General features: G+C 40.2%; 1 protein-coding gene across 5 annotated transcripts in view; it reads left to right on the plus strand.

The window, feature by feature from the left end:
- The first annotated feature begins 1,226 nt into the window (after positions 1-1,226).
- AHCTF1 (AT-hook containing transcription factor 1) overlaps positions 1,227-14,864 on the plus strand; it is an 83,085-nt gene continuing 69,447 nt past the window's right edge. For 4 of the 5 annotated variants that reach the window (XM_004326107.4, XM_019920470.3, XM_019920471.3 and 1 more), the window contains exon 1: positions 1,227-1,543. The gene's annotated coding sequence lies outside the window, so the exon portion shown is untranslated. The remainder of the gene's footprint in view (positions 1,544-14,864) is intronic. The other variant, XM_019920467.3, reaches the window with a different exon arrangement.

Consider the following 14,864-nt stretch of genomic DNA (forward strand, 5'->3'; position numbering starts at 1 on the left):
TGCACGAGCTTCTCATTGTGGTGGCTTCTCTTGTTGCAGAGCACAGGCTCTAGGCGTGCCGGCTTCAGTAGTTGTGGCATGTGGGCTCAGTAGTTGTTGCTGGCGGGCTCTAGAGAGCGGGCTCAGCAGTTGTGGTGAACGGACTTAGTTGCTCCATGGCACGTGGGATCTTCCCGTGTCTCCTGCACTGGCAGGTGGATTCATTAACCACTGCACCACCAAGGAAGTCCCCCAAAACCTCTTTTAACTCCTTCTCCACCACAACTTAGCCCAGTACCTTTTGCAAACAAATGTCACGTTCAGAGGTTGCTGTCAATAAAGGAACAAAAATTATGGAGAAAAGGATATTACATTTCTAAAAGACAGCCTTTGACAAAAAACATACGGGAAAGGGTAACAGAAAAGAATAAACTTTCCTGATTAAAAAAACGTGGCCTGCTAGAATCCTACCTCTACCTCCCATTATAATTCTTTTATTTGGAATTTACTATTGTGGATATATTCCACACGTTTGAAGAGTGTGTGGTGCTGGGACTTACTTCAAAGATACTAACAACAAATGAAAGAAATTCCACAATGAAACCCCAGGGTGACCAAACATGCAACACTGACTTGGGGTAAAATTTTGACTTAGAAGATTAGACTAGAGCTCGTGAACATCTCTGGCCACGAAAGCACGCTCGGATGTTTAAAAATACAGAGAGGGAAAGAAGCGTTTCCCCAAAAGTCAGGCGCCCACTTTTGGCACGGAAAGCCGGAGCAGGGAGAAAGAAAAACACCGAAGGCAAAGATTATCATTCGGCCGCCGGCAAGCGGATCCAGAAGATAACGCGGCGACTCTCCGGTCACAGTAGACACCCGGCGGGATCGCTAAGCGGGCGCTACTTCGGGTACAGACTACCACTCCCGACTCCGCGCTAGGCCCAAGGGCTGGGCAACCAGAGCGGTTTAACGCGCAAGGCATTGTGGGGTTCGTAGTCGTTCTTCCCTTCAGCTCTTTGGAGGTGGGGAGATCCTATTTTACAAAAAAGCCCTGCCCTTCCCCGCCCTGCTTCCCTTTCCTCCCTTTCCCTCCCCCACCTTTTTTCGCAGAGAGTTTGAAATTCCCGCAGAGCCGGCGCCCAAGGCCGGAACACTCGCGAGAACTCAGGTCCCAGCGCCGTGATCTCCTTTCCGTCTCCCACTTCTCTCCGCCCTTCCCCGCCCCTCCCCTCCCCTCCTGGTTGTTTAGGACTGTGTGTCGGCCGGGTGGTAATGCGCAAAGACGGGTCATCGCTGCGCGAGCGGAAGAGACAGAGTCGCGTGGGGAAGGGACCCGGGGCTGCGGCGCAGGCAACGACTGAGTTTTAGTCGCTGAGCGGTCGGCCGGCCTGTTGCCGGCGAAGGCGCTCGCGGGGGTTGTGCGGAGGTGTGCGCGCCCTGCCGGTGGCGGCTGTGTCTCTTGGGAGATGCTGTGACGGACCCGCGCGGGAGGAGCTCGCGCCCAGCCTCGCGCCCCCCTGGACTCGGCGGCCGCGGCCGCTCGGTCACCCGCCCTTCTCAGGTAGTGGGAAGGGAAGGAGGAGGTTGGGCCGGGACGGTGGAGGGCTGGTCGGCGCGGCCTGGGCCCGGAGCGGCGGTCCGGCTTCTCTCGCCGCGCCTGGCCCGCCGGGCCCTCCGCGCGCCGGGCCTAGGCCGGACTTGTGGCCGCTCAGCGAGCAGCGGCGGCCCGGCTCGCGGAGCGGCCTGACTCGCGGAGCGGCCCGACTCGCAGAGCTGGCCCGAGGGGGCGAATTGCGGGCGTTGGCGGTTGCGGCAAGCTCCAGGGCTCCGGGAGTTTGTTATATAACCTCGGCGGAGCGGCGGCACATGGCGGCGTAGAGGCGCCTCAGGGTCCAACCCCCGCGCCTAACGCGCCGGCAGCCGGGTGCTCACGCCCTCCCGGCGGCCTGGACCGCGGCGCCTCTAACCTACTGTTCTTTGGTGCGGTTGAGACTTTGGCGGGCCTCCCTCCGGGGGAACCTGCTCGTACTTTGAGTCTGTCTTAACATTGGTGTGTGGTCCCCATGCTCTTGGGCCTGGCTGGGATGAGTCCCGGGCGGAGAAGTTTGCCTCGTGATTTGAAAAGTGCAGTGAATTGGTTCGATAAAGGAGATTTAAAATAACTGTACATCTTGGAGTGGGTATTAATTTGCCTTGCTTGTGCCACCTGGAAACTTGAGGACAATTACTTTTGTTACTTGTGGACTGGGGGGCGTGGGGAGGTTAATTTGTTCTCAAAGCCAACGAGGTTCAAACTAGCCGTTATTATCTTTTTTCAAATGGGCAGTTTGAGAAGATACTTGGTAAGAACCTGGGTCCTTGAGGATAAAATATAGGTCTCTTGGAAACTCTAAACTTGAGTGTATTCTTAAAATATCCTAAAGAGCCAGTAGATGTTAAGGACTTTTCTTTAGTGAGCTTTCATTGATTAAGTCTGTAAGGAGAGAAGAAATTAGGGTAGGTTTACTTATTTTGGAGGATTTGACTAGGGATGACAAGCCCAGCTCAAGTTAATGTTTGAGGCATGCTCTGAGTGTGTTAAGCGCTAGGGAAAGTCTACATTCTCCCCGTACTGTAATTTTTGATTCTAATTTTTCAATAACCTAGTGCCAGAATGTCACCGATTCGCAGTACAGCAATAATTACCAAAAAAAATTTTTTTTCTTTTTTAAAGATTGTTATACAGCAATTTTGGGATGGACACATCTCTATTTAAGAGGACACAAAACATTGTTTCTTTCCTAACCATAAAAATTTTCCGGAGATTTTTCGTTTTCTTCTTCAGAATGAAGTCTCATTTCCCTAGGTTAGGTCAGCGGTCTCTACAGTAAATCTTGTCTGCTGTCCACCCTCAACTGTTCCCGAATTTATGCTTCGGCTATTCCAGAATCATCCCCAATCCTGGGCCCATTTTCTTGAAGATGTACTTTAATGTTCCTTTGCTCCTGTCCTTCAGCCTGGAGTGCCATCGCTGCCTTTTTCAAGTTTTCAGCTTTCAAATCCTTCTTAGCTTAAATGCCATCTTTTCTATACACTCTTTCATTTCTCTTTATCCCAGTTCTTTCCTGGGATCTCACAGAATATACACCTTTATTGTAGCATTTATTTTCATGGTTGATTATGTGTCTCCTAGAATGTAAACTCCTTGAGATCAGGAAGTAGGTCATCTTTCTGCCCTTGCATTCCCTTCCCAACGCGATGTTTTAAAAGTAGTTCGTGATTGGTAACTGTTTGAATTAGGTTTGAAAGAACAACTGCTAAAAGGCTGGACGTTTTTGGGTCCACAGCTAGTTTACATTTATATCATAATTCTTAGTGTTTTTTTTTTAAAGTCAAAATGCATACAAAATGTTTTGTAGAAATGTTCGCTCAGTATATGGTGCATTATAATTATTGAACAACTAGATTAAAGTTTTATTTTCTGTTGTGGAGTTTAGCAGCCTTCTAGGATGTGTGTATTTCACACAACTGATTTTTCGTATTGTGTCAATATCTTTCCTAGTACTTTTGCAAATTTTGCTTTGCTTCTTAATATTGAAGCAATGTATACTTAAAAACAAGTGGGATCCAATATTAAGCTTTTTTTTTTTAGAATCAATTTAATTAATTTATTTATTTTTGGTTGCATTGGGTCTTTGTTGCTGCGCGTGGGCTTTCCCTGGTTGTGGTGAGTGGGAGGCTACTCTTCGTTGTGGTGCGCGGGCTTCTTATTGTGGCTTCTTGTTGCGGAGCACGAGCTCTGGGCGTGTGGGCTCTAGGGTGCACGCTCCGTAGTTGTGGCGCACAGGCTTAGCTGCCCCGCGGCATGTGGGATCTTCCCAGACCAGGGCTGGAACCCTTGTCCCCTGCCTTGGCAGGCGGATTCTTAACCACTGCACCACCAGGGAAGTCCCTGAGCTTTCTCTTTTTAATACACTTTATTTTTTAGAGCATTTTTAAGTTCACAGCAAAATTGAGTGGCAGGCACAGAGATTTCCAGTATACGCTTTCCCTGCTCCTATTCATGCATAACTTCTCCCATTATCAACATCCCCTACTAGACTGGAACATTTGTTGCAATTGATGAACCTGCACTGACACATCCTCACCCAAAGTCCATAGTTTACTATTCACTCTTGGTGTTGCACATTCCATGGATTTGGGTCAATGTCTAATGGCATGTATCCACCATTATGATATCATTCAGAGTAGTTTCACCACCCTAGAAATCCTCTGTGCTCCCCTCTCTATCCCTCCCTCTCCACTAATTCCTGGCAATCACTGATCTTTTTGTTTCCATAGTTTTACCTTTTTCAGAATTGTCTTATAGTTGGAATTATGCACTATGTAGCTTTTTCAGATTGGCTTCTTTCACTTTGCAATACGCATTTAAGTTTCTTCCACGTCTTTTCTTGGCTTGTAACTCTTTACAGCACTACATAATATTCCATTGTTTGGATGTACCACTGTTTATCAGTTCACCTGCTGAAGGACATCTTGGTTGATTCCAGGTTTTGACGATTATTAATAAAACTGTTAAAGATATCCATGTGCAGGTTTTTGTGTTTTATATAAGTTTTCAGCTCCTTTGGGTAAATACTAAGGAGCGTGATCACCAGATCATATGGTAAGAATATGTTTAGTTTTGTAAGAAACTGCCCAACTGTCTTCCAAAGTGGCAGTACCATTTTGCATTCCCAGCATCAATGAATGAGAGTTCCTGTTACTCCACATTCTCACCACCATTTGGTTGTTGTCAGCGTCCGGATTTTGGCCATTCTAGTAAGTGTGTAGTGGTAGGTCATTGTCTGAATTTGCATTTTCCTGATGGCATAAGATGTGGAGCATCTTATCATGTACTCATTTGCCATCTGTATATCTTCTTTATTGAGGTGTCTGTTAGATCTTTGGCCATTTTTTAATTGGGTTGTTTGTTTTCTTGTTGGGTTTTAAGAATATTGAGTTTTTAAAAATTGATTATATTTATTGTTCAACATGTCTTTTCCTGTCCCTGCTAGTGTCTTGCTATCCTAATTTATGACATGTTTAGGACCTGTTAGTTGCAAGGCATTGTGACCCTCTGGAATTCACAGGAATAAGGTATGATTTTTGTCTTTTAGGAATTCATAGTATTGTGGGGAAGACCGGCAAATACAAATAACGGATTTCAAAAATTATTTTTAGGATTGCTAACATAAATGTGGAAAGGACTGAGCTCAGAGATGAGATTAAATAGGAAAAGGATTGATCTACTCAGACCACACTGGGAATCTAGTCCTTAAATGGGGCTTTGGCAGAAGGAGGTAGAGGAGGGAACAGTATAAATAAAAGAATGAATATGCGAGGCAATAGCAAACTGATGAAGGAAGGGGCGTGGGGAGACAAACACTGTAAAGATAGTCTGAGACTGCCAGATTGTGGAGGGCCTTGATTACCTGTGGCTGAAGATGTCAGTTTTTATATTCAGTAGGGGAGTCATTGAAGGTTTTTGTGAAGGGAGTGAAAAATCCATCTGTGCTATATAAAGACAGTGGACAATATTTTCATTGAAATTAGGCACAATTTTCTTGCTCTGCCTATCTAGACCTTGGAAGGATTTGAAACTTTGTAAATTACTTTTTAGAGGTTGTCAATACTGGCATGTCAGGCTAGGACTGTACTTAATTTTGTACAGTACTGACCATAGCTGCTTAATGTATTTTTGTGAAGACGTATATATAGATATGTCTTTATATAAGATGTTCTTTCTAATATAATATTTAGAAGTTCTCATCATTGTGCTTAAAATGTTAATATTCACACTGTAAATATGGGATTTGAAAGGTCTGGAAACCAGAAGCCAATTTTTGCCCTATAGATTCAAAGGCTAACTTCTAAATTTGGAAAACTTTTTCTTTCACTCACTGAACCTTTTTTTGAACTCCTGTGTGTCAGAATTGACCCCTTTATTGTTATGAAATGACCCTCTTTATCCCTGGTAATATTCTTTGCTCTGAATTGTACTTTTAAAATTAATTAATTAATTAATTAGACTGTGTCAGGTCTTAACTGTGGCATGCAGGATCTTTGTTGCGGCATGCGGGATCCTTCATTGTGGTGCCTGGGCCCTCTAGTTGTGGTGCGTGGGCACCAGAGCGCGTGGGCTCTCTAGTTGTGGTGAGTGGGCTCTAGAGCAGCAGTTGCAGCACACGGGCTTAGTTGCCCTGTGGCATGTGGGATCTTAGTTCCCCGAGCAGGGATCAAACCCGCGTCCTCTGCATTGGAAGGCAGACTCTTAAACGGTGGACCACCAGGGAAGTCCCATGAATTCTACTTTGACATTAATAAGCTGCTTCTGCTTTTTTTTATTGTTAGCATGATATATCTTCCATTATTTTACTTTTAACCTATCTAAGCTTTTTATTTAAACTTTGTCTTGCTTTTTTATCCAGTCTGACTGATCTTTGCTTTTTAATTAGAATATTAAAGTCATTTTGTTAATGTAATTAGTGATGTAATATGGTTAGGTTTCAATCTACCATCTTCCTATTTTTTTATTTGTCCCACTTGTTCTTTTTAAAATTTTTTATTTTATATTGGTGTATAGTTGATTAACAATGTTGTATTAGTTTCAGGTGTACAGGAAAGTGATTCAATTATACGTATACATGTATCTATTCTTTTTCAGATTCTTTTCCCATTTAGCCATTTGTTCTTTCTCTTTTTATAGCATTTTTGGATTAACTTTTTTTATGTTGATATTTTATTTTTCATTGGCTTATTATATCTGTGTGTGTGTTTAATGTTTATTTTAAGGTTTCTAGTGTCCATCTTTAAATTACTATAGTCTGTTTTCAAACAACATAGCATTTCGTGTATAGTGTTAAGAACCTTGTAACAATATGCTTCTATTTCTCCTCTCTAGACCTTTGTGCCATTGTGTCATTTGTTTTCCTTGTAAATATGTTATAAACTCCTCAATATATTGCTGTCACTTTTGCTTCGAATAAACAATTGTCTTTTAAAGAGATTAAAAATAAGAAAAAAAAGTGTTTTGACCTTTTTTGGAGGTCTGTATTCTTTTACGTAGATCCAGATATCCATCTGGTATCATTTTGCTTCTGCCTGAAGGAATTCTTAAACATTCCTTGTAGTGCAGATCTACTGGTGACTATCTTTTCAGTTCTTCTGTGTCTGAAGTGGCTTTCTTTTGCCTTCATTTTTTAAAATTTATTTTTTTAAATATTTATTAATTTATTTATTTTTTGGCTGCGTTGGGTCTTTGTTGCTGCACACGGGCTTTCTCTAGTTGCGGCAAGTGGGGGCTACTCTTCATTGCGGTGCACGGGCTTCTCATTGTTGTGCCTTCTCTTGTTGCAGAGCATGGGCTCTAGGCACATGGGCTTCAGTAGTTGTGGCACGCAGGCTCAGTGGTTGTGGCTCGCAGGCTCAGTAGTTGTGGCACAAGGGCTTAGTTGCTCCATGGCATGTGGGTTCTTCCCGGACCAGGGCTCGAACCTGTGTCCCCTGCATTGGCAGGTGGATTCTTAACAACTACACCACCAGGGAAGCCCTGCCTTCATTTAAAAAAGATATTTTCACTGGATATAGAATTATAGGTTGACAGCTTGCTTTTTTTCAGAACTTAAAATACATTGTTCCACTTTTTTTTTTTTTTTTGCTGCGGTACGCGGGCCTCTCACTGTTGTGGCCTCTCCCGTTGCGGAGCACAGGCTCCGGACGCACAGGCCCAGCGGCCATGGCTCACGGGCCCAGCCGCTCTGCGGCATGTGGGATCCTCCCGGACCGGGGCACGAACCCGTGTCCTCTGCATCAGCAGGCGGACTCCCAACCACTGCGCCACCAGGGAAGCCCGTTGTTCCACTTTTCTGGCTTGCATTGTTTTCAGTGAGATGTCTCGTAATTCTTTGTTGCTCTGCAGTGTGCTACTTTAAGATTTTCTCTTTGTCCCTTGATTAGGATGTATTAATATTTTGGTAGCGTTTCTTCATGTTTCTCATGCTTGAAGTTTACTGACCTTTTTGATTTATGAGTTTGTAGTTTTCATCAAATTTAGGAATAATTTGGCCATTAGTTTTCCAGATGTTTCTGTCCTCTCCTTTTGGAGATTCCTATTACACATATTAGGTCACTTGAGGTTGCCTCATAGCTCAGTGATGCTCTCTTCTTTTGCTCCTCACCCCAGCCTTTTTTCTTTCTGTGCTTCATTTTATTTAGATAGCTCCTACTGTGGGTGTTTAAGTTAACTAATATTTTCTGTGTCTAATCTGTTACTCTCATCCAATGTATTTCTCATCTCTGGACATTTAATTTAGACGTTTTTATATCTTCCAAGTCTTTCCTTAACATGTTCATGATTTCCTCTATCTTGTTGGACTTAGGGACTATAGCTAGAATAACTGATTTACTGTTCTCATCTAATAATTCTAACTTCTGTGTGATTTCTAGGTCCATTTCTATTTGTTGTTGTTTTTTCCCCTTATTATGGGTCACATTTTCCTGCTTTTTGCATGCCTGACAGTTTTTGATTGGATGCCAGACATGATGAATTTTACTTTCTTGAGTACTGAATATTTTTGCAATCATTTATATATTCTTGAGCTTTGTTTTGGGATGCAGCTAAGTCTCTTGGAAACAGTTTGATTCTTTTGAGGCTTGCTTTTTGAGCTTTAGACCAGAGTAGCCTTTAGACAAGGGCTAATTTTTCTCCCCACTCCTGAAGCAGTCAGTACCTTTCTGAGTACTCTACTCATTGCCCATGTATTAGGCTTTTTTTCACTCTGGAGCTATACCTGGGCGTGCATACACTTTGGGGATTGTTTCTCCTCTGCTTTTCCAATGATTTATTTCTTGGCTTCTGGTAGTTTCCTTACATGCTTATATTAACCATGTGAAGATTCAGGAGAACCCACTGCAAATCTCCGGAGCTCTTTGTATGACCCTTTGTACTGCAGTACTCTGTCCTTTGAATTCTAGCTACCTTTGGAATTCTCAACTCTGTCTTCTCAACTCAAGGCGACCCTTGGGCTCTATGTGGGTTCCCTCTCTCTGCTCTGTGTTCTGGATACACGCTATACACGGTAACCTGGGACAGTCCTAGAAGTCATCTTGTTTGTTTTTCTTTTCTTAGGGACCACTGTCCTGTGCTACCTATTGTCTGGTGTCTGAACAACTTGTTTTCACATATTTCGTTTCTTTTTTTTAGGTGGGAGAATATATTGGGAATGGAAATTACAATTCTCTTTTTAAATATTGCGATTGTTTGAGCCACTACTTCCACGTCGTAATCTTTGTTTTACATTAAAAAGAGCATAACAGAAAACACATCCAGCCTGAGAAATGGAACATTTATTATATTTCTTTTTCAAAAAATTGATTATTGTGCACCTTTCAGATGAATTTTAGAATCACTTTGTGGAAGTCATCTCATAATTCTGTTGGTTGATTGATTTGCATTGATCATGGAACTTTTTTGCCTAATGTCCATGAACACTCCAGTGACTATACTTTGGGAAAAGCTACCCAAAGTGTACAGAATTTTGGAGGTTTTAGCTTCAGAGAAATGATTTGGGTTTTAAGTTTAATAGGAAAAATGTGTTAACTTCAGTTTACCATTACACTGTTTTTTTTAAATCAAGACTAGAGAAGGCCATCAGAGGTGAAACCAACATAATAACAATGTGATTGTGGCCTTTCCTACCTAAATTTGTGTAAAATTTTCTTTGGTACTAAAATACTTAGGAGGAGAGGGATACAATCACTTTATGAAAACATAATGCTTTCAGCATCTAAAGCTTGAGCCTAGGACCATCATGTATATATAAGATGTTAATATAATTATAAGAGGCTAAAGGTCATTACTTCTCACTGACTATATGTTACAGTAGTAATAGTCTAATTACTTTATATTTGATTATACTTTTAGATCTGTTTTGGATTTAAAAAAAACTTACACTTTAACTAGGAAGTCTCAAACACAACTTTTTTTGAGTTTTTTGAGTTAATGGTGACATACATGTTTTTTGACGTAGTTGATCAGATTTTTGTCCAGAAAATAGCATTCATAACCTGGACAGAAAATTATAACTCATGTTTTTGAGTAACCTTTTCAAATCTATTTTTTCTTTTCACATAAATTGGTAGTGAGAATAAATACTTGCCAATTGTAGAATGACCAGAAAGAACAGGAGACTGGAGATCAAAAGACCATTAGTCTAGGGCTTCCCTGGTGGCGCAGTGGTTGAGAGTCCGCCTGCCGATGCAGGGGACACGGGTTCGTGCCCCATCCCACGGCTGGGCCCGTGGGCCATGGCCGCTGAGCCTGTGCATCCAGAGCCTGTGCTCCGCAACGGGAGAGGCCACAACAGTGAGAGGCCTGCGTACCGCAAAAAAAAAAAAAGACCATTAGTCTAGTTTTGATAAAGCCTGAGTCACTAGGAAGAGAAATAATGGACTAGAAGGCAGAGGTTTTTTGTTTGTTTGTTTGTTTGTTTTGTAAAATGGGCAGTTTTTGGTGACCACTTGTATTGCAGGGTAAGGGGAGGAAAAGGAAACCATTTATTCATGTAGTCAACCAATATTCTTTGCCCCCTCCAGCGTGGAAACTACTTGGATTAAAATAAGTAAGATCTAATCTGTCCCCTTAGAACTTTCTAGTTGGGTATACAAAGAGGAAATTATAGAGTGCGATAAGTACCATCCATGATAGGGGAAGTACCAGTTTTATCAGGAGCAAATGAAATTGTAACTTAACCCGGGCAAGGAAAATTTTTTTTGAAGAATCATTGTTTTAACCAAGTCCTCAAAGTTTCTGGGTAGGTGATGGAATCATTAACTGAGAGAAGAAACAGAAGAAAAGGAACAAATCTGTAGAGAGGAGGGAGAAAGATTGTTTCATTTTGGAAATGTTGAATTTGAGGTGCAGTGGAAGCATCCACATAGAGAATGGTTAGTAGTGTCTGTTACTTTGGAAAAAATATGGTGTTGCTGTCGTACAGTATTTGAAGCCATGGAGTAGCAGGGATCTCTTTCTCCTGGTGATCTGGTGTGATATGATAATGAGGTAAAGTTTTTTACCTGTAGGAAATAAAAATTCTAGAATTACCAAGTGAAAAGATTTGTCCGCATAAAATTAGGGCCTGGCAAATTATCTTCCAAAAAGGCTTTGGGGGTTTATGTTTCTGCAAGAGTGTATAAGCATGTGTGTTTTCTCTATACCTTTAACAGTGATTGGCAAAAATGGTATCATGATTTAACATGGCATTTTCTTGATTGTTAGTGAATATTAGGTTGATTTGCACCTTCTTCCCATCTTAGATTATATAAATATCTCCTGTATTTTCAAAGTTTTTTGTTTTAGATTTTTTTGTTTTTAAAAAGTTCTTTACTTAATTCATTTTATAAAAATGAAAAACATTTAAAAAAAATCCAAACCATACCAAAAAAGTATAAAGAAAGGAACAAATCACCCCAAATTTGGGTCACACAAAAGTAAATAGTACTAATGTTTTGTATTTCAGACATCTCTGTAGTCAGATATATAGGTAGAAGATTTCATACAGAGACTAGTTTTATGAAATGCAATAGACTATAAATGTTATTTTTTAGAAAATTAATTTTATAAGAAAAAACTAAAATTAAAAGACAGGAATTATTAAGCTTATGATAATTCTTTTAACACATCAGTCATTTCTTTATAAAAGTGGTGTTTGGGTTTTTTTGTTTTTTTTTTTTTTAAAGAAAGATCTGTTAAGAGTGGCTGTTAACTATTGTTTTGACATAGGTTTCAGTTTGATAGTATTGATTTTATTTTCTGAGAATGGCTTGGGCTGAGTGTTACAATTGTGTGTAGTCCCTGCTGGGGAACCATGTACCTAGTAAAATGACTTGTACTTGGTATTACTCTCCTGCCAGGGAGACTCCTTTGGATGTTAATGCCTTTCTCCCAATAAAGCAGCACAGTGCCCTGGAAGATGACCCACTGATGAGGTTCAATGGTATGTAGTATGTAATGAGAGGCTTCTAGACCTGGAATTTTCCTAGGGTTATCTATTCACCCTTTTAGTTTACTTCTTTCCAAACTGAAGGATATTAGAATTCTATGGATTTTTTGAACTCACCTTCTTTCTTCTGTATTGTTTCATGATGTACACACACACACATATACTTTTATTCATTTTCTAGATATTAGGGGAGGAGTGTGTAGTATGTGTGTGGGTAATGTGTGTATAACTTTGCTCTACCAATGTGTAACTTCTTTGCTGGAACAAATTGTACTGGTAACATTAATTGAATAGTCCATACTTCTGCTCCGATTTGAAATACCCAAATATGCTTATATCATCTACTAAATTTTTGTGGTTCTGTGTCTAAATTATCTGTTTCATTGATTGATTTGTCCATTACTAGCATATTATTATTACAGTTTTAATTATTATAATGTATTGAAGAATAATATGTTTTTATAATCTGATAAAGCAAATTTCTCTTTATTTTGTTTGGTTATTTTTAGTATTTTCCTATTAAGGAAACTTTCTACTAATATATACGTTCTTGTGTATGCCTCTTCCTATAAATATTTTCAACTTGGATATGTAACAAAGTCTAAAATAAGTCAAATGTCTCTTGATTCTCAAGACAACAAGAGGATTACAGATGCTTTATTTAAATCCAGTACTTGACCATTATTATTGTTGCTGTTATGTTGTCCATATTTTAGATTTTTCCATTTATTTACCAGTACTTTGACACACCATTCTTTTGTGTCTCAGAAGTTGTGTCTGATCATTATTCTACCCGAAGCCTTCTTTTAGAATTTCCTTTAAGGGAGGATCTGTTTGTGCTAAATTCAGTTTTTGTCCAAAAATGTGTTTTCATATTTGTTTTTGAGGATAATTTCAGTGATATATAAACTGTATGTTGACAACTATTTTTGCTTAGAATTTTGAAGATATTCCAGACTTCTGACTTCCACTGTTGTTGAAAAGTCATTTCTTTTTATTTGACCTAGGATTCACTGGTCTTCCTGATTTCAGAGAATTAGTTTGTCTCTACAAATCTGGGAAATATCTTTTAGAATATTGCCTCCTCCTTGCCATTCATGTTATATTTTGGGGGGATTCTGAATAAACGTATGTTAGATTTTCTCCCTGTATTGCCTGTAACTTTTAACTACTCATCTCTTTGTCTCTCTGTGCTACATTTTCTCTCTCCACTGCTTTTCTTATCTTTTGAGTTTGTTTTTATTGACTTAAGTAGGTACAAAAGAATATTTGTAAGTTATGAAGAACTGTGATGCAAAGAATACCTATGTTCTCGCTACCAAGTTTTAGAAAAAGAAAATTACCATTACCTGGAGTCCCTTGTGTATTCTCCATTCCATTCCCCTTTCTCTCCTCTCATGGGTAGTTACTATTGTGGACTTTGTATTTATGGTTTCCTTTGTGTTATTCATACTATTGCTACATGTGTTTGTATTCTTAGGAAATATTTTTTTTAGTTTTGTAGTCTTTTAAACTTTATGTAAATGTAATTCTGCATGTATTTTCTCTACTTTTGTTTAATCATATACTCTGATGTTTGTTCATATTGTTGCACTGTAGCTGCTACATTCTCATTGCTCCATTGAGGTTTTTTCCCCATTGAGTTCTAAATTTTACTTCATTTTTCATTCCAGAAGTTCTTTTTTCCCCCCCAAATCTACTTGACCAATTTTCATTATAATATATATATATATATATATATTTTTTTTTTTTTTTTGGTACGCGGGCCTCTCCCATCGCGGAGCACAGGCTCCAGACGCGCAGGCTCAGCGGCCATGGCTCACGGGCCCAGCCGCTCTGCGTCATGTGGGATCTTCCCGGACTGGGGCACGAACCTGGGTCCCCTGTATCAGCAGGCGGACTCTCAACCACTGCGCCACCAGGGAAGCCCCTTCATTATAATTTTTAAAGTTTATTCCTCATTAGCAAACTAAATCCTTGATTTCTTTAAACCTATTAAACAAACTTATTTTCTGTTCTCTGATCTTTTCAGTATCTGAATGAAGTCTTTGATAGCCTGATTCTGCTGGCTGTTGATCCTGATATCCTTGTTAAAGTTTTGTAATTTTGATTGTAAGCTCATTTTCTTTGGAACTTCATCTTTGAGAACTCTTTGAGATTCCAAAGAGTTCAGTTCAAATATTTGGTGGTTTCTGTGGGTTGCTTGGAGCATTACCAACCTGAAACTACTTTATAATATTCTTCACCTGAGTATTTTCTGGTACCATAGCTTGAATTCTGGCCACTAATTTGTATGAAGGGAAATATTCTTTTTCTGTGTAGAAACTTTCAGCCATGGTCAAAATGAGCAGCTTTATTGCTCGCAGTCCTGCACAGAGGGTGTTTGTCTCATTCACCTTTATGCTGATGATATAGCCCTATGGAGTTTAATGGGGTGGGGGGGTTAGCCCTAAGCTTTTTCTTCAGCCTCTGTGGACCTCAGGGTGCTCAAAACAAGATCAGGGTCACCAGAACTGGATTTATATAAGCTGGCTTGGCTCAAGACCCAAGCCAGCTTATATATTTTCCAAAATTCCTACTGTTTGCACTTTTGGCTTTGCCAACTCCATAATCTTTCAAAAAGATACTTTTATGTTTCAGCCATCATTTTTCATTGTTTACAATGGAAGAATCATTTAGGAAATCTACTGTTGTATACATTGTAAATGAAAGATAATTTTAGATTTTTTTCTGTGCAGTTAAAGACATGTGCCGAACTCAATTCCTGAGGTTACTGTGGGTTTGGACATTTTTCATGCACTTTCTCCTCTTTTACTGTAGTGGTAACTTTCCTAAAATAATAGCAATTTTTCCTGTTTTGTG

Source organism: Tursiops truncatus, chromosome 1 (assembly GCF_011762595.2).
Source record: "Tursiops truncatus isolate mTurTru1 chromosome 1, mTurTru1.mat.Y, whole genome shotgun sequence".
NCBI classification, from domain to species: domain Eukaryota; kingdom Metazoa; phylum Chordata; class Mammalia; order Artiodactyla; family Delphinidae; genus Tursiops; species Tursiops truncatus.